Genomic DNA, 20,179 nt, shown 5'->3' on the forward strand with positions numbered 1-20,179 from the left:
AGAAGCATGGGAGAATGGCAAAGTTGAAGGATCCAGAGGATCCTAAAACCTATAATAAGAACATTATGATAGGCAGATTTGGGCCCATGGGTCCTGCTCAAATTATGGCATGAGGCAAGGACAATACAGGCTGTAAACTTCAAACCCTTACTCAGATCTAACCAATGGACAGCACATTCTCCAGAGTTGAGTGGAGAGTGGGGTCTGACTTTTACCTGTACTCTGGTGCCTTATATTTGACCATGTCCCCTGGAGTGGGAGACCTTGTGGCACTCAGAGGAAGGATAGCAGGCTACCAAGAAGAGACTTGATACCCTATGAGCATATACCGGGAGAGGAAGTCTCCCTCAGTCACAGTCATAGGGGAGGAGAATAAGGGGAAAATGGGAGGGAGAGAGGAATGGGAGGATACAAGGGAGTGGATAATTATTGCAATATAATATGAATAAATTAATAATATAAAATTTAAAAATTCATCAATGTCATCCACCATATAAACATATTGCTAAAAATAAAACGTAAACATCTTATTAGATGCTGAAATGCCTTTGACAATATCCAACATCTTTTCCTGACAAAAGTTTTGCAGAGATCAGAGATACAAGGCCCATACCTTTACATTATAAAGGCAATATATGTAAAGTTGATTGCCAATTTCAAGTTAAATAGAGAGAAACGTCAAGCAATTACACTAAAATCAAGGACATGATACACCTGTCCACTCTCTCCATATCTATTCATCATAATATTTCAACTCCTCTGCTAGTATAAGACAAATAAAGACAAATAAATACAAATAAGAAAGGAAGAAGTCAAACTATCACCATTTGCATATGATCGTCAACATAAGTGACTACCAAAATTTTACCAAAGAACTCCTACAGCGGATACATATTTCAGCAAAAGTGACTGGATAAAAAATTAACTTAAAAAAATCAGTAGCCCTCTGTTATACAAATGATAAATGGTCTGAGAAAGAAATTAGAAAAACAGCACCATTCACAATAGTCACAAATAATATAAAATATCTTCCTGTAACTCTAATACAGCAAATAAATGACTTGTATGACAAGAAATTCCAGTCTCTGAAGAAAGAAACTGGTGAAGATACCAGAAGATGGAAAAATCTCCAATGCTCATGGTAGGATTAACTTAGTAAAAATGGCCATCTGGCTCTCTGACTGAACTGTGGACTACAGAACACAAGCTTAAGTGTCTTCTGGCCCAGGGGGGAGCCCTGAGTCTGGATCTGGGATAGATCTGGCTCCTGATCACTCTGCAGGTCAACAGAGGGACCCAGGTTCCAGGCATGGGGTCCAGGTGGCTTTGGATACATTCTCCAAAGCATGATCAAACATCTCATGATAATGCACAGTACCTGTTCTCTTGAGGACTGAACCAAGGCCCCAGAACCTGAATTGGCACAGGCATGGGAATGTGCTTGGAAACCCATCAAAATGCTCTAGGCTATCACTTAGTACTCACACTCTGTCGGACTGAACCAAAGCTTCAGGTCCCCAGGGTCTCCAATGTCCAGCCAAACACTCAGTAATGGGATGTATCTATACTCTTGTGAACTGAACCTTGGGCTGCAGAGTTCCAGAATAAACATCTGTTGGCCCAGTGGGGAGTCTAGGGTGTGGAGCATGTCCCCAGAGCTGAACCCAAGTCACCTCCTGATTCAGGGAAAGGTTTGCTGCTCCCCACAAGTGAGGGTTCTCAACCTATAGACACCAACAAACTGCTCTCAACAGCCTGTGAAGGACACCAGAAACTACCACCCATGATCAGAAACAGCAAGATGACTAAAGGTCAGTGTAAAAACACAAACAACAAAAGCCAAAATAATATGAAATCTTCAGAACCCAGGTATCCCAAAGAAATCAACCCTGGAAATTCAAACACAAGTGAAGCACAGAAAAAAGACCTCAAATACTTTGTAATGAAGACAATAATGGAAGAAATGGATAAAATCCATAAACAAATATAGAAAGATTCAGCTAAACAAACCGAGGACCTTAGAGAGGACATCGCAGAAGCCTATAGTGAGGAAATGAAGAAATCTCTGGAAGAAACTCAGGAAAATGCAAACCATCAGATGAATAAAATTGATGAAACACTTTAAGACCCAAAGAAGAAAATGGAAAGAGTGATAAAAGCACAAACAGAAGAAAGCCAGGAATGAGAGATCTTAGACAAGAAAACAGGAACTACAGAGGTAAGCATTGCTAATAGAATTCAAGATATGGACGAAAGAATCTCAGATGTAGAAGATACAATAGAAGTATGGGAGAATGGGGAAATAGGAGGATCCAAAGGGTCCTAGAAACATACAAGAAGAACATCATGATGGGCTGATCTGGATCCAGGGGTGTCTGCTCAAACTACTGCACCAAGCAAGAACAGTACATGCAGTAAACACTGAACCCCTACTCAGATATAGCCAACAAACAAGATATTATCCACAGTTGTGTGGAAAGCAGGACTGACTCTTACTTGAATTCTGCTGCCCCATATTTGTCCTCTTCCCCTTGATGGGGAGGCCTTGTGAAACTCAGAGAAAGAATAAGAAGGCTGTCAAGATGAGACTTGATAGGCTGTGACCATATGGAGGGGAAAGACTTCCCCTTCCGTCACTGACCTAGGAGAGGGGAATAGGGTGAAAAGGGAGGGAGGGTGGGATGGGAGGATAAAGTGAGCGGATAACAACTGAGATGTAATTTTAATATATTAATAAAAAAGAACCATGAGCTGCCATGTAATGAATTAAGTAATGATACAGATTTTGAGACATTGTCTTTAGATTAGAATGGTCTATAACTATGTACATAAGGCCAACTATAATCTCATGGTTCTCCTGGTTTTGTGTCCCCAGTTTTGGGATACAGAATCCACATTGAATCTCACTTTGTGTCATATTTGTTTTTTATTTGTTTCTTGTATGCTGCACACAACACTGGGTTTAAAATTTACTTTATACATACTCTCATTATTCACTAATCTGGATTTCCATTGACGATTTAATTTCCATTATGCTGTTGAGTTTCATTCACACTAAAACATTTTTCCTTTGGACGACAACAATCTGTGATGTTGTGGTCTGGTTGTGTCTCTAAGATAATTCATTCATATTGAATAGCTGTGTCCCCTTCTGCAGAATATATGAAGAGTGAGAAAGACCATATTTACCTAGTTTAATATTGCTATTTTGTAGATTTAACTAGAAGATGCACTTCCAGAATAAACCTTTAGGTATTGTTGGTCTCTAGGCATGAGATTGTGAAAAGTCCTGGTTTGTTTTGTTTGCCTCAACTTTCTCAAATTTAGAGTCCTCTTAGAAGTCTGTGAAGTTGTGGGAATCATTTATGTAATTCCTGATTGTGTTGTAGGATTCATTTTGCATCTCTCTCCCCTGTGTAATTTTTGAAACTGGAGGCAATTTTTTGAGGACCTGTTCATTGTCCTCACTGCAAAGGGTGAATTTAAGTTAAAAGATAATGAACTAATTCAGCCTCCACTTTTCTCTCTTTTTTGACTTTCTTCCTTTCCTTCATTCACCATTATCTTTTTTTAATTGGACATCTTTTTTTTTCATAGCAGCTTTTGTAAATTGGTTACAAAACCTAAGCCCCCACACAAAATTAGTAACATGTTTAGATGCCTCTTTGAAAGAACATTTTAGTCTTTATAAAACTGAGATTCCTTTAAAAAATAAAAACAATGAAACCTTAATACACTGTTTTGAGAACTTAAAAGTGCAGCAATACATTCATTTTCCTTTATCTACAAAATGGTGTGATTCCAATTCAAAGCTAGTGAGGTCACAGCAAACTGAATCAAGCAGATGTGCGTGAGTCTACAATACTTGATGCTAATGTTACTTAAAGTTTAGTTTGCACCTAAGACATGAGAGGAAATGGCAATCATCACAGTAGAGGCCCAATTTTAATCTCAGTGTGTGGAAATTTTAAAAGGTAACTGTCACTTATTTAGGGAGAATCCAGAAGAAACTAAACTGAAAGGGGGACAATTCACAATATCTGGGAGATTTGGACTTGAAGAATACTGCCAAAGTTTGTGACCATAATTCATTCTGACTTCATTATTCCTACTTTTAGTGAACACTACACAGGTCAAAATTTAGACAAGTGTTTGAACAGGGTGCAGTTACCATATGAAGCTTTAACTCACAATTTGGGCAGAGAAAAAATGTACAATGAACTTCACCCTAATTTCATGTGCACTAGAGTTGAAAAATCTGAGCCACCTTAAAGAGAAATTGATTCTAAAATTTATAAAACCTAAAAATAATCAGAGGCCAAACCACTATATTAAAACAGATTCTCTAGCAAGTAAAAATCTTGCAACTTAAACATACGCTTGTATCCATTGCAGATATAAGACAACACTCACACTTTAAAGTGGCTCTTTCTCGGTGGATACACATATTGTTATGAAGCACACTTCTATGTGCTATTCATCAGTGAAAACACCCCAGCTTATTCACAAAGCTTGGATGGCATCTGTCTCCTTCTCATCACAGGAAATACACACTCCATTGGAAAACTAGCTTAGATTTCTTTCCCTTCCCATCAATGCATTGGGAAATTAAACCCAGTGAACAAGAACAACAAAACCATTTTTGTGACAGCACAAATTAATTAGTTTAAAATTTCAAATCCATATTCATTCATTAATAACTGGGCCAGACAATTTGCCAAGAGCAATGACATTACATAGTAATACCAGCTTTTGCAGAGCTAAAGATCACTGCAAATCAAGCTGAGTTAAGCAACTGCAGATCATTCCTCTACACAGATTCTTGGTTTATCTTTTAATATGTGCAGATGCTTTGAGTGGGACCTAAATGAGCTCCCCAATACTCAAGAATAAAGCAACACTTCTAAATAGTTGCTGGTTTGTTGACACCAATTATCAAAAGTACTGGATTCTAAGTAAAACAAATGTTTTAAGACTAAATTACAGTAAACATTAAAGCTCCACAGTTTAAAACCAATATAAATGACCATATCCAGTTATCAAATTAAACAAAAAATAAAATTAACCCCCGGAAGCTGAAAGCAAAACTTTGTCTTAAAACACGACCAATGAGTATTTTAGACCTTTTCAATTCTTGTTTTGATGTATTTATTTATTTATGTATTTTTTTGTAGTCACAGACTATTGCTTTCAACTTAACAGAAGTTCAAGTCTGTAACAGGTTGCAGCGCAGATAGAGACCATACACAGCATTTGGTTATTCAAAAGAGCAGGAACACACAGGCTGAAGTGAGTGGTCATATAGGATTTGCTGTTCTCAAAAAATTAAGTCTAATGGCGAAAGCATTACCACTGATATGTAAAGCTCTTCCTCCAACCCCAGCTTCTAAGGCAGATAATAAACACATCAATTAATGGTAGGTGTAGTACAGTTTTATAAAACATATCTTTTTAATCAACAACCATGTTTCTGGTTTTTAAGTTACTTTTTTATTGTCAGTTTCACCAGTGAAAGTAATTTGGCTTGTAATTTAATTTTTCCACATAAGGATATGAGAATATGTTTGTGTAGGACAATGATGGAGGCTCAGATCACATTGCACCTCTGTAGTGTTCCAACATGAATATGCATTATACCAAAGTGTCTTAATCCACAGCACATGTTTTTTCACAGGAGTATCAGCTGATACACCACCACTATGGAGTATTCTAACTGGAGAATACAGTTGTCAGCATGTGGCACCAGGGACATGAAAGAATATGGTAGTTGAGATTGTTAAGGAGAATTCTAAACCGGTTTAAGAAGTCATGCATATGCATTTACAGGCCATGTAAGAGTGACTTTTAGCAACTTCAAAGAGACTGAGACATGGCTTGCTTTTGAAGCATCAAAACAAAGAGACAAGAGTGCTGGGAGCCTTCTGTTGCTTGCTGTCTTATCGCTTGATGCCTATCTGGAGGTGTTTCATATTGAATGAAAGATGCTGCACTTAACGGACCTTAGAAATTAAATTCTTTTGTTTGAAGGTTGGCTGTTGGGTCAAAAGTTCCTCCTTGCGTTGCTTCAGGAATGAGGCTAGGATCTTCATCAATATCATCACCAAAGAAATACTAATCCATGATTTCAAATGCTAATTTATGTATATCTTCATTCTCATGTTGCTGCAAAACTTCAATTTTCTCCAGACCTCCACACTCTTCTATTATTTCAGCTATTGTGCTTGCTCCATCACCAGCCATTATCAGGATGTTTTTTAGACTATCTAGCACCACCTGCACCACTTGAGAATCTTTCACTGACAGCAAGTTACAGAATAGTGGCATCACATTCTGTTGTAGGAGGTACTCAACTTGATCTTTTCTGCCACTTATCATTAAGTTGCTGATTGCCCAGGCAGCTTCCTTTTGTGTTCTGAAGTCCCCCTTAGCAGACTGATGAATAATCATAAGGATCATCCCAGCATCTATTACAGCTTGGACTTGCTGCTGACTGCCTGCTGTTATATTGGAAAGGAATCAAACCTCTTCCTTATTTATTTTCACTTTCTGGTAGGACCAGAAGTTTGGTAAGTGGGACAGGACATCACAGTTGAGAACCAACTGGGTTTGCTCATCAGTGCCAGTACTATGTTCCCAACTGCTCTGTGTGTGGCAGTTTGAACTTTTACTTCCTCATGGCTCAGAAGGGTTGCGAGGAATGGAAAAACCCCTGATTCAATCACCATTTGTATCTGCTCATTGCCTCCACCTGTCAATTATGACAGAGCCCAAAAAGTGTCTACAAGAATATGTATGTCTGTATGGTATATGAGGACACACAATTCTGGCAAAATCTCCTGAACTGGCTCCATAGGCAAGAAGGGGTCTTTATTCCTGCAGAGACTGACAATGACCCAGGTGACTTTCTGAAGGAAGGTTATGGGAATGGAGGGATTGATGAAGGACAGAAGAGGTTTGACAATTCCCTGTGATATGACATAATCTCTACATTGAGGACCATCACTGATAATGTTTCCCAAAGCCCACGCTGCTTGTTCACACACATTCTGCTGTGGGGAATGGAGGAATTGCAGAAAAAGTGGTACTGCATAAGACTGTACAACAGTGTGAGTCTGTGCAGATGTTCCTGATGCTATATTAGTTAGTGACCAAGGAGCTTCAAACTGTAATGAAGGATTGTCATCTCTTTCTAGACCTTTAACTAGAATTGGTAAAATCCCAGATATTATTAAGTTATCAATTGGTGGATTTCTGTCACTGGATAATAGTTTCCTTGCTTTCTGGACAGCACTCAACTGGACTACTGGGTTTTCACTTGTGGCGTCCTGCAATGTAGCTTCTAGTGTTACATTTTGTGCTTTAAAATCAGCATCAACATCTGAATCTTCTAAGCTTTCTTTTTGGGGAACATTTCTCTTTTTCAATAAGTGCTTTTTCAGTAGGTCTCTTTTGTTCTTCTGGAGTTTAACTGTCACTTCATTTCTGTGTCTTTGCATTGTCTCCACATCTTGACTCTTGTTCTTGAAGCTCTTCATGCAGTGGTTCTCCAAGCCGGGGTTCTCAGGCATAACTGTGCTTGGCTCTGGGCTTGGCTGCTCCAGTGGCGGCAACCTTTTGGACATCTTCTTACTTTATGTTTGTTTCTTTTATGCTTATGATTTCTGAGCATATTGCTTCATTTCCCCAGGATTGTCAATCTGAGATAGCAATTCTAACCTTTCTGTAAAATTCACCTGACTTTAATTTCTCTTGAATTTTAACTCAAACCTGCTATTAGATGACCGAGTAGATATCTGTTGGAGAACAGTAAGCTAATCACATCCAGTGATTGACATGCTCTCTCTGATGGTATTTTTTGCCAGTTGAATGACACCAGCCACTTTCACCCATACTGGCCAGACATTTTTAATGTCTGTTGCCTGCTTTGCATGGGCTTCTTCAGCCCAGCCCAACTACTCAGAATTTATAAACTAGCCCCTTGCATTGTGACTGAAATGCATCAGACTGGCAGGGAGAGCAAGATGGAGAAACAGATCCACATCCTCATGACCCTACTCCTATGCATGTCTGGTAAAAAATTTAACGTGGCATAATCTTGTCAAAGTTACATCTTCATATATAAGAAATTTACAATGTGAGCTGGGATGTAATATTTCTTATGTAATAAAACTCTGATAAGACATAACAAGGGCATTTAAATGTCAAAATTCAACTGTTGTTATAATGTGTTTGGGTATGTACACATGATCACTGTCTGTTCGCAATTGAGGGTCCTGTGGAGATATTGTGGTGACCCAGTCTCCATCCTCCCTGGCTGTGTCAGCAGGAGAGAAGGTCATCATCAGCTGCAAATCCAGTCAGAGTCTTTTATACAGTGAAGATCAAAAGAACTACTTGAACTGGTAGCAGCAGAAACCAGGGCAGTCTCCTAAACTGCTGATCTACTATGCATCCACTCGGCACACTGGGTTTCCTGATCGCTTCACAGGCAGTGGATCTGGGACAGATTTCACTCTCACCATCAGCAGTGTGCAGGCTGAAGACCTGGCAGTTTATTACTGTCTTCAGAGTTACAGCTCTCCTCCCACAGTGCTTCAGCCTCCAACAGAAACCTCCTTTATAGTCTCACCAGCTGGTGGCACCACAAACATCCCTGGGCCTGCACACTTCTCTCTTCTGCCTGAGAGCAGGTGTGATGAAAAACCAGTGAAAAAGTTTTTAAAGCTCCATAAAAATAATGGGTTCCATGTCTTTTATATTTTTTGGTATGAAAAGTCTATATACCAAAATGCAGAAAAGAACTATGTGTTATCTTAGTGTCCCTTCCATAACACTTACCAAAAACTTGGTTGCTTGAAGATGGGTGATTTATTTAGTTTTCATTTTATATTTCTGTAAATCAGGTATTGAACATAAGACTCGATGACTGATATGGCTGTATTAGAAAACTTCATTTTGGATTGGAATCACTAGGAAAGAATAAGTTTTGTTTTGTTTTGTTTTTTGTTTTCTAATTTCTAGAGCTTTTTCTTTCTTCATTAAGTGTATCCAAAGTTTTTATGATTTATCTTTTCTTTTATACACTCTAAATTTATGTTACTTTCATTTAATTACATATATGTGCATACCTTAATGTGTGCATGTGTCTCTGTGTGTGTGTGTGTGTGTGTGTGTTTGTGTTTGTGTGTGAATGGGCATGTATAGGTGACTATGTGCAATGTCATTTTGTTTAGGTCAGAGGACATCTTGGATATTAATCTCCCTTTTTGCCAAGTGGGTTCTGGAGATCTCAGGTTTGACCTTAGGCTTGCTGGCATATGTATTTGCCCTCTAAGCAATCTTGTTGCCAATTAACATTCTTTACTGATGTAGTAGTCAATTATCACAAGTTTCATAAAGAAATATCTTTCAAGTTCATTGTGTGTTTTGATCATATTCACTAAACTACCCTACTTCCCTTTTCTCTTCTTGTTGCTATCTTTTTTCTTCCTAGTTCCTCTTCTACTTCTCCTTTTCTGTCTCTCTCTCTTTCTGTCTCCTTTTTTGTCCCTCTCAGTCTTTGTTTATTTTCCCACTCTATCTCATACATATTTCATATGCACACATACATGCACACATGCACACATTACTTTGTATACATAAATAGACACCACAGACACATAGACATGTATACACTCACACACAAGAATATATATATATATATATATATATATATATATATATATATATATATATATATATATATATATATATACACACACACACACATACACACATGCATACATACAGAGTTACACACAAACATAAAACACATTCACACACAGGACCTCATATATACATACACATATTCACATATACACCTATGTACTTTGAATACAACATATTTAGGATCCACAAATGGGAAAACATATATTTGTTGCCCTTATTTCGGTGGACACACATTCCTCTGACGTTCCTGGAAGAGACGTTCTTAAAAAATGATAGACAACAAATGCCACATTAGACAAATGTACCTAAACATTACTAATCTCAATAGAATGAGAAAGAAAACCATTTCATGGTATAACATCTATCCACCAATGCAATTCTACAGAAAGAACTAGAAGGAAAACTTTAGTCTGGAGAGGGGAATCACACCAAAGACAACATAAATAATCAATTATGAAAGACCTGTAAATCGGGAGACAGAGAAGAAACCACAACAAAACTACAAAATGACAGGATTCAATGATTATTGCTTAGGGTCCATCTTTTGGCAGAATCCAAGAAACACAGCTTAACATTTAGGTAAGACATCATCTCAGATAGCAAAATGGAAAAAGATATTCCAATCATATGGACTCAAGAAGCAAGCTGGTGTAAGCATATTAATATCTGTCAAAATAGATTATAAACCAAAACTAATAAAAAAGATATGGAATGACACTACATATTCATCAAGAAAAAACATCTACCAAACATTCATGTAACCCCATACATTCATGCACCAAAGACAAAAGGACTCAAATTCATAAAAGATATTATGCTACATCAGAAAACATATATTGATCTTGACACAGTGATAGTGGGTGGTTTCAGTACTCAAACCTTCCACATTGCTGCGTAAGGATGATCCCATCAAAATGTGTTAAATATTAATATTCTTTCATAGTAAGTGGAGAGAAACAAAATGTATAAAACACAAGAGATGAGATAATTTCTATGACTATATTATTTCACGGTATTAAAAACTAATATATGCTAAAAAGACATAGTTTTAAAAATTAATAAATATAATAAGCTTAAGAGCTAAAAATCACTAATAAAATCTTATTGTACCTAGAAACCTACAAGTAGAACATTATGATAGGCAGATTTGGGCCCAGGGGTCCCACTCATACTAAGGCACCAGCCAAGGACAGTACAGGCGGTAAACCTTAAACCCCTACCCAGATCTAGCCAATGGTCAGTACAGTCTCCACAATTGAGTGGAGAGTGGGATATGACTTTCTCACGTACTCTGGTGCCTCACATTTGACCATGTCCCCTGGAGGGGGAGATCTGGTGGCACTAAGAGGAAGGACAGCAGGTTACCGAGAAGAGACTTGATACCCTATGAGCATATACAGGGGGAGGTAATCCCCCTCAGGAACAGTCATAGAGGAGGGGAATAAGGGGAAAATGGGAGGGAGGAAGAATGGGAGGATACAAGGGATAGGATAACCATCGAGATGTAACAAGAATAAATTAATAAGAAAAGGAAAAAAATAAAATATTATTATTTGGTACTAAAAAATGGTATACATCAGATACAATCTTTAAGTGACTTTATTTCATGTATCACAAGTTAATGGAAAGTAGTTGAAGTATTGGATATAGTAATTATTTGATTATATATGATATATGTGCCTACACATATTTTTGGAAATATCACACACAATACATTGTCATATATGTATACAATTTTATACTAAAATTTTTTTAACATAGAAAAGCAAAATAGGAACCATCCATGATATACATTATCTCATAGAATTTGAATTGCTAACAGGACCACAATGAATGATGTCAACTGTCAATTTGACAGATATAGCATAATCTCAGTTATAAACCTTGTGAGATATATAAATAAAGATTAGCCTCAGGGAATGTCTGTGAGTGATCATCTTGATTGAGTGAATTTCTGTGGGAAGGTCCTCTTAGCTTTGGGCCATATCCTGCCCTATATGGGGATCTTGACCTACACAAACTGGAGAAAGTGGGCTAAGCACTAGCATTCTGCACTCTGATTCTCAGCTGTCTATGTGATGTCAGCAGCTACTTCACACTCCTTCCTCTTTGTCCTTCACACTAGAATAGCTTGTTTGCTTGCACTATGTTGCCAAATTGATCATGTTCCCAAGTAAGGAACAAAGGTTCCTTGAATTGCTTTTGTCAATGTACTTCATTTATCACAGCAACACAGAAAGTTAAGATCCCATTCATACAATCCTGGAAGTAGTGTCTTGACAAATGTGCTATTTCCTGGATTAGACAAAGATGTTTTAGTCATGAAGAGAAGAAAATTGGATTCTGCATTATCATGATTTCATCACTGAACCATGAACTAAGAAGAGAGAAAAGCAAGATTAAATTAAAACCCTGATATGTTCCTATTATTTTCTCTTACTACTTGCATCAAGTGAAGATATTTCATGTGTAAGCAATTTCTTTTCCATCTCAGTTTCACAGAACAATTCACAAGGTACAAGGTTCTCTTAGAAGTCATTTACAAATAATTGTTTTCCCATTGCCCCATCTGCCTGTGTCACAGCCTTCTACAACTCTAGTTCTAGAAGAGTTGGCTTCTGCAAGGCACCTGGCATGTGGATTATGCACAGAATGCATGCATCCAAAACAGTTACAGACATAAACTATTATAAAGGAAGACATTCACATTCTTTCTATTTTCCACTGAGTACACCATCCTTAGCTTTTGAAGCTGATCCTGCACTAATGGGTTTATCTTAAGTGCATCTCTGAATGGGTGTCAAAGAACACTCAGCCATGACTATCTGGTTTTAGTTCTCCAACATCATCCTTTTACACAGATTCAGAGATTCTGCACAGGTCCTACCTAGAGGTGCACCATGTGTGAACTCTTGACTTCTTTAAGCAGGACAAATTTTACAGACTATTACTCTAGATAAAGTCCTCCTATAACCTGAATGCAGTAAAAACTCCCACATCCTCAGATGCCACATTGATGATATTCAGCATGAAATTTGTTCCTGGCCCACTGTCATATACTATATCAGGGACCCCAGCTGGAAGCCTTATCAATCAAGATCTGAGGAGACTGGATGGTTTAAGTAGAAGCCAAGCCAAATAGCTCTTTCATTCTTCATCTAGGAGGTTCTCAGTAAACTTGCGGAGAAGGACCGAGACAATGTAATTTGATTTATCTCAATATCTTCAGGGGGTCCTAAAGAAATAGGAAAGTTCACCTGTAAAAACTTCAAGGCCATATGCAATATGATCATCTAGCCCATAAGGTAACATTTACTGTGAAATATGAACTAATATATATTCTATTTTTAAAAAGTACTGTGTTTCACAAGCCATGTTTTAGGCTCTGTTCATTACACCCATTCTTTTTATATGAAAATATTTATCAGATCCCAGGTCTTACTTTTCAACTGTCTCAAGATCACAGGTCTAAATCTAATAGGTACAGACTTTACACTTGCATCTGAACTGAGTATAGGTGGGCAGCAACAGTGATCACAGCTCATCATACAACCCCATTCTCCTCATTTCTCTCCTCTGTCCCTGCCAGGGATCTAGTGCATCAGCAGCCCCAGGAGCTGAGTAGGAAACCTCATTTGAAGAAGCTGAACTAAGGATTCCAGATCAGTTAGAGCAAGGTTGCAGCTAAGCTTTTAGCTCAAGCTTGCAAGAGAGACTCAAGGAACACTATGCAAATCTCCTGGTTGGTAGGTGAAAAGAGCTAGCCAAAGGGAGGAAGTCTCTGTGTTTAGCCAGCATACGCAAATGTCTTTATATTTGAGGGAAAACCAATAGACATAAAACCCATGTTTCCGGAACCAGTCTGCAGAAGCCCATGAAGAATGTCAGATCTTTAGGTGAAAGGGTACACACAGCTCAGTCACTTTTTTAAAATACCAGAAGTACAAGACTGTGTGTGTGTGTGTGTGTGTGTGTGTGTGTGTGTGTGTGTGTGTGTATGCTTGCTGCAAATGCCAGCCTACATGGCTCCTTATCAGCTTGTAATAAACAAGAAACAAGTCTCTTCAGCAATAGTGGTTTACCATCAATTTATGGAGGGCAACCAATAGCCAGAGTGGTTTGGGAGTTTCTATTGAGACTTTCTGGCCTCCAACTCTTTTAGATATAAACCATTCCTAACACTGGAGGTTTCTCTTGGTGGGGACAGATGTCTAGTTGAACTTTTTTCTCCCTTGTTATATAATGATTACATTTAGATTTCTTTGTTTTTAAATTTTAATTTATTATAATTGATTCAGATTACATTGTGATTGTTAAACCCTCTTACTTGTATCTTCCTGGTCCCACCCTTCCTCCTTCTTCCACCTTATTCCTGTCCCCTAGACCTCTGACAAAACGGGACCTCCTCCCTCACCATATGACTACAGCCTATCAGGTCTCATCCAGATATCCCGCTTCCCCTTCCTATGTGTGCCCTTTGGGCCTCCCCACCAAAGGTAAGTGAACAAATTGGGGGCAGAAATGTTCATCTTAGAGGCAGTCCCCACTCACCACACAAGAGTGAAAAATGAGCTGTTCATTGCCTATATCTGAAAAAGGAGTCTAGGTATAGTGCATACATTGTCCTTGATTGGTGGAATAGTTTGTGTAGGACACCCCTATTTACAGATATGCTGGCCTTTTTGGTCTTTTTGTAAGGCTTTGGTAGGCTCTGGATTCTTCCATTACTCTATTCTTCTGTTACCACTCTCTGTGTTCCACTCAGTGTCCAGCAGCGAGACATAGCATCTGTCCTGACCCCCACTGGGTGCAGTATCGCAGAGGACATCTATTTTAGGCTAATATCCACTTATAAGTGAGTATATACCATGTGTGTCTTTCTGTGTTTGGGTTATCTCACCCAGACCATCATTTCTAGTTAATTCTTTTTGCCTGTAAATTTCAAGATTACCTTGTTTTCAATAGCCGAGTAGTATTCCATTGTGTAAGCATACCACAGTGTATTTACCCATTCTTCAGATGAGTGACATCTAGGTTGTTTGCAGATTCTGGCTATTATGAATAAATCTGCAATGAATGTAGTTGAGCAAATATGTCCTTGTAGTATGGTGGGGCATCTTTCCAGTGTAGGCTCATGAGTCGGGTAGCTGTGTCACTTGGTAGCAATATTCCTAATTTTACAAAGTGTCAGATTGATTTCCAAAGTGGTTGTACGAGTTTGCACTGCCACCAGCAATGGAGGAGTGTTTCCCTTTCACCATATTCTCACCAGATTGTGAACTTAGCCATTCTGGTATGTGTAAAATGGAATATCAAAGTCACTTTGATTTGCATTTCACTGATAATTAAGGACAGTGAAATATTCTTTTGGTGTTTTTCAGCCATTTTATCATTCTCTGTTGAGAATTTTCTGTTTAGTATATACCCCATTTTTTATTGGATAATTTGGTCTTCTGGTTTTTAATTTCTTGAGTTTTTAAAATGTATTTTAGATACTAGTCCTGTAAGGGATATGGGTTTGGTGAAAATCTTCTCCAAGTCTAGAGGCTATCGTTTCATTCTGTTGACAGTATACCTTGACTTTCAGAAACTTTTCAGTTTCATGAGGTTCCATTCATTAATTATTGATCTTTTGGCCTGAGCTGTTTGTGTTCTTTCCAGGATGTTGTCTCCTGTGCCAATGAAGTCAAGGCTCTTCTCCATCTTTTCTTCTAACAGATTTAGTATGTATGATTTTATGATGAGGTTTTTAGTTTGGACTTCAGTTTTGTACAGGGTGATAGGTATGGATTGATTTTCATTTTTCCGCATGTAGCAATCCATTTAGATCAGCACTATTTTTGAAGATGCTGTTTTTTCCATTGTATGGATTTGGCTTCTTTGTCAGTAATCAAGTGTCAATAGGTATGAAGATTTATTTCTGGGTCTTTGATTTTACTCGTTTGACCAACCTGTGTATTTTTGTGCCAGTACAATGCTGTTTTTTTTTTTTTTGAGATTCCTCCAGAGGATCTTTTATTTACAGGTTTGTTTTATCTGTTTTGGATTTTTTCTTTCTTTATATGAAGTTGAGGATTGATCTTTCAGGATCAGTAAAGGATTGTGTGATTATTTTGATGGGAAATGCATCTAATCTGTAGATTGCTTTTTGTCAGATGCTTGTTTTTATTATGTTGATTCTCCCAATCCATGAGCGTGATAGACCTTTCCATTTTCTGAAATCAATTTTTTTCTTCACAGATGTGATGTTTTTTTCATACAAATCTTTCACTTTCTTGGTTAGAGCTACACAAAGATACTTGATATTATTTTTCCTATTCTGAAGGGTGTAGTTTCCCTAATATTTTTCTCAGCCAGTTTGTTCTTTGTATACTGGAGGGCTACTGTTTTTTTAGTTGGTTTTATATCCAGTCACTTTGATGAAGGCACTTATGAGCTGTAGAAGTCCATTGATAGAATTTTTGGGGTCATCTATCAAGAACATTGTTCATTTCAATCAGGTTTTCAAATTATGTTGCATATTAGCTTTTGAAGTAAGACTTGATGATTCTTTGGATTTGCTCAATGTCTGATTTTGTGGATTTGAATACCTTTTTGTTAGTTTGTCTAAAGGTTTGTCAATCTTGTTGATTTTTCATAAAGAACTAGCTCTTGGTTTTGCTGATTCTTTGAATTGTTTTCTTTGTTTCCCATTCATTGATTTCGGCCCTCCACTTGTTGATATACAGCCATATACTCCTTTTGCGTTTGTCTGCTTCTTTTTGTTCTAGTGCTCACATGTAGGTTGTTAAATTATTAGTATGGGATCTCTCCAGTTTCTTTTTAAAAGCACTTAGTGTATGAACTTCCCTCTTAGCACTGATTTCATTGTGTCCCATGAGTTGGGTATTTGTGCCTTTAGTTTCATTGGATTTTAGGAAGTTTTTAATTTCTCTTTTTATTTTGCCCCTTACTTAGATTTCATTGAATAAGGAGTTGTTCAGTTTCCATGAGTTTGTAGGCTTTTGGTTGTTTATTTTGTTGTTGAGTTCTAGCATTAATCCATGGTGTTCTGATAAGATGCTAGGAATTATTCCAAATTTTTTTTGTATCTGTTGAGGTTATCTTTGTGATGAAGTATATGATCAATTTTTGAGAAGGTTCTGTGAGGTGCTGTAAAGAAGGGGCATCCTTTTGTGTTTTGGTGAAATGTTCTGTAGATATCAGTTAGGTCCATCTCTTTCATGATGCCTATTAATTTTCTTGTTTCTCCATTTAGTGTTTGTCTTGGTGATCTATCTACGGGGGAGAGAGGGATTTTGAAGTCTCCCACTATTAATGTGTGGCTTAAGTTTTAGTAATGCTTCTTTTACAAATGTGGGTGCTCCTGCATTTGGGCCATAGATGTTCAGAACTGAACCATCATATTGGCATATTTTTTTTACTTTTGTGGGTATGAAGTGGTCTTCCTCATGTATTTTGATTAGTTTTGGTTGAAAGTCTACATTATTAGATACTAGAATGGCTACTCCAACTTGCTTCTTGGGTCAGTTTGCTTGGAATACAATTTTCCACCCTTGTCCTTTTAGGTAATATCTATCTTTATTTCTCAGGTGTGTTTCTTGTATGCAGTAGAATGGTAGATATTGTTTTTAAATCCATTCCGTCAACCTGTGTCTTTTTACTGGGGAATTAAGGCCACTGATGTTAAGAGATATTAATGACCCATGGTTGTTAGTTCCTTTTATTTTGATATTGGTGGCATAGAGCACATTTGTGTTTCTGTGTTTTTGATTTGTGGACATGGCACTATTTATTTCTTATGTATTCCTGGGCATAGATAGCGTTCTTGAGTTGGAATTTTCCTTCTAGTACTTTCTTTCAAGCTGGGTTTGTGGTTAGGTACTAATTAAACTTGGTTTTGTCATGGAATACCTTGTTTTTTCCATCTATGGTGATTGAAAGTTTTGCTGGCTATAGCAGTCTGAGTTGGCATTTATGGTCTTTTAATATTTGCATGACTTCTGTCCAGGCCTTTCTAGATATCATGGTCTCTGTTGAGAAGTCAGGTGTAATTTTGATAGGGTTTCCTTTTTATGTGACTTGACCGTTTTCTCTTGTACTTTTTCATATTCTGTCTTTATTCTGTGCATTTAGTGTTTTGGTTTTTATGTGATGACAGGATTTTCTTTTTTTCTGTACATTTGGTGTTTTGGTTATCATGTAGTGTGAGGATTTTCTTTTTTGGTCAAATCTATTTGGAGTTCTTTAGGCTTTTGTATGTTTATTGTCTTTTCTTTCTTTATATTGGGAGCTTTTTCTTCTATGATTTGTTTGAAAATGTTTTCTGGACCTTGGAGCCTGGAGTTTTCTCTTTCATCTACTCCTATTATTCTTAGATCTGGTCTCTTTATAGTTTCCCCAGATTTCTTGAGTGTTTTGTGTCAGGATCATTTTATTTTTAATATTTTCTTTGATTGATGTATCATAACTTTTTATCTTATCTTCCTCACTTGATATTCTCTATTCCATCTCTTGTGTTCAGTTGATATGGCTTGTGTCCATTGTTCCTGTTTTCTTCCCTATGTTTTCTTCCCTAAAATTGCCTCAGGGTGTGTTTTCTTTGTTGCTTCTAATTCTCTCTTTACGTCTTGAATAGTCTTATTCATTTCATTCTCCCAATTGACTGAACTTTCCCGTAATTCTTTATAGGATTTATTCAATTCCTTCATCTGCTGGTGCCTAATGTAGGCCTTCACCTGGGATTTTTCTGTGGCTTAGCAGGGTAGCCAGGGAGCAGACCCACCCACGCTCCACACAGTGTGTATCCCTCTCACATGGGAATCAGCAGCACTGGTGTTTGGTTGATCTTGGTTGTTCTTTATGTCTCTGTGCTGTCCTGGTTCTCCTGTCGATCAGACATGGTGTGCAATTGGTGCCACCATGTTTGGTCCCTCCAATATTCTTTTCATTTAATCTTGTTTGTAACATGTATCTAGACACATGTGTTTTTCTTAGATTTTTAAAAAGTTTTTAAATATAAAATTAAACATACTCTCCAATAACCCTTTGATTTTAATTTAATGTGCTGCAAGCACATCTCTTTTATCTTTGCTTTTATTAATTTGATCTGTTTCTCTTTCTCTAGGCTAGTGTGCGTGCTGTTGTTCACCTAATTTGTCAAAAATCAAATTATTTGAATAATTTTATGCATTATTATTTTAAATTCCATCTCTTTAGTTTCTGTAATGGTATTTAATCATCTCTTGGCATTTCACTGACTTTTGGTTTGACTTGATTCTTCCTTATATCTTGAGGCTCATTTTGAAGCAATGGTTAGAAATATCTATGATTTTGGCCATTTATTTGAGTTCTTCTTCTTCTTCTTCTTCTTCTTCTTCTTCTTCTTCTTCTTCTTCTTCTTCTTCTCCTTCTTCTTCACCTTCTTCTTTCCTTTTCCTGGCATTCACACACATAAAATTTCCTCTCAGCATGACATCCAGAAGATGCTGGGAAGCTGTGGAATCATTGTTCTTATTTTTTGTTTCAAATTCACCACATGTCTTTATTGGAAAATGTCTGTTATTTACTAGCAGTTTTTTCCTCTAAAAACACAAACATGAGAACTGAGCACCACCAACACAGTGTCTTGCCCCTGTGAATAGGGATATGCTAGGACAGAGACTGTGGATCTTCCCCAAGTCTTACTTTCCTCACTCACTCCAGAACTCCAGTGCTATCTCTGACAATGGAAAATAAACTGCTAAGTCCACAAGCACAGAAAGGTCACAACTACCTTCAGGCTATAATGCTAACCACTGCACATCCCAGCTGAAACTCTTGCAACAATATTAAACCCACAGTCAAACAGCTGTTCCTGATGTTGCTGGCTATCCACATGCACTAGCTTCCAGCTTGCCTCCTGCATACTGCAGAGCACACAGCACATGTAATATCTCCATGCAGTGTCCGTGTTCAAGTATAAAGGATTGTATGGGACAGAGCAGGTCACTGCAGTGCTAAAATCTGTGTAATGTCTACTGGGGTCACACCCTTGATAGATGGTCAAAAGGCGGCACAAAGCACGAGCCAGCGCAGACAACTGTTCCACTGCAGCCTTGCTTTCCATCCACATTGACACCACCCCAGGCAAGGCTCAAATCCTGATATCAGTAGTGACTTGGTTGACTAAAGTTATATTTTTATAAAACAGGAATCCATTTCTTCATTGAATGGCATCTTCCAAAGTTATCAGGTATAGTGTTAGGAGGCATTTTGGGATGGTGATGGAGGATCCTGGATTTCACATTTGGGTGGGGTAGCCAGCACAGCTCCTTTTGTTTCTGGGCTGTCAGGAACTCATGGATTGCCCACTCTACTTGTGGCCTGAAAATGTGGTTCAGATTTGGGTCCACTACCTGAGAACTGACCCAGTCCACTCCTGCTTCCAACATGCCAGACTGAATCAAGCTCTGCCACAGCAGATTTCACA

The 20,179-nt window shown here is 37.8% G+C and overlaps 1 pseudogene and 1 gene segment (V, D, J or C); both read right to left on the reverse strand.

Moving 5' to 3' along the window:
• The window catches only part of LOC311588791 (Ig kappa chain V-III region MOPC 63-like), a 615,711-nt gene that overhangs the window by 421,565 nt on the left and 173,967 nt on the right, over positions 1-20,179 (reverse strand).
• LOC311588383 (importin subunit alpha-4-like) lies at positions 5,745-7,570 on the reverse strand (annotated as a pseudogene). The gene has a single exon. The product of its transcript is annotated as an importin subunit alpha-4-like (transcript).

Source organism: Acomys minous (genome assembly GCF_964271855.1).
Source record: "Acomys minous genome assembly, chromosome: 17".
In the NCBI taxonomy this organism is placed as follows: domain Eukaryota; kingdom Metazoa; phylum Chordata; class Mammalia; order Rodentia; family Muridae; genus Acomys; species Acomys minous.